We start from the raw sequence: 483 nt of genomic DNA on the forward strand, positions 1-483 counted from the left end.
TGTGTGAGTCATTTGAACTTCCTAAATGGACGTCCTGCCCCACGAAATGGCCTTTTGCTTTGTCCCTGCTGTCTGGGTCTAAACCCGGTCCTGTCGTAAGGACGGTCGTATGGCCTCTCCCTGGGAGTATAAGAGCGGGAAGTCTGGGTGGCAGAGACTCCCGCTGTCTGCCGAAAGGACTGCCTACGAAAGTAGGGGGTGGGTCGTTTGTCAGACTTCTTAATTATATGGGCCATGACCTTGCGTTTATCTTTGTTCTCGACCAGGTAAGGAGCAAGGGATTCCCCAAACAAATTATTACCCAGGTAAGGTGCAGACGCAAGACTCCATTTAAGTCTGGTATCAGCCTGCCAATGCTTCAACCACAACATCCTCCTGGCCGTAATGTTAGAGGCCAAGGATCTGGAGGCAAAGACTGCAGACTGAAGAGAGGCGTCCGCAGCGTATTCAGTGGCCGCTACCATTTTACTCAGATCCTGATGA

The sequence above is a fragment of the Protobothrops mucrosquamatus genome, unplaced genomic scaffold, assembly GCF_001527695.2.
Source record: "Protobothrops mucrosquamatus isolate PMUCROS unplaced genomic scaffold, P.Mucros_1.0 scaffold1132, whole genome shotgun sequence".
Classification (NCBI taxonomy): Eukaryota; Metazoa; Chordata; class Lepidosauria; order Squamata; family Viperidae; genus Protobothrops; species Protobothrops mucrosquamatus.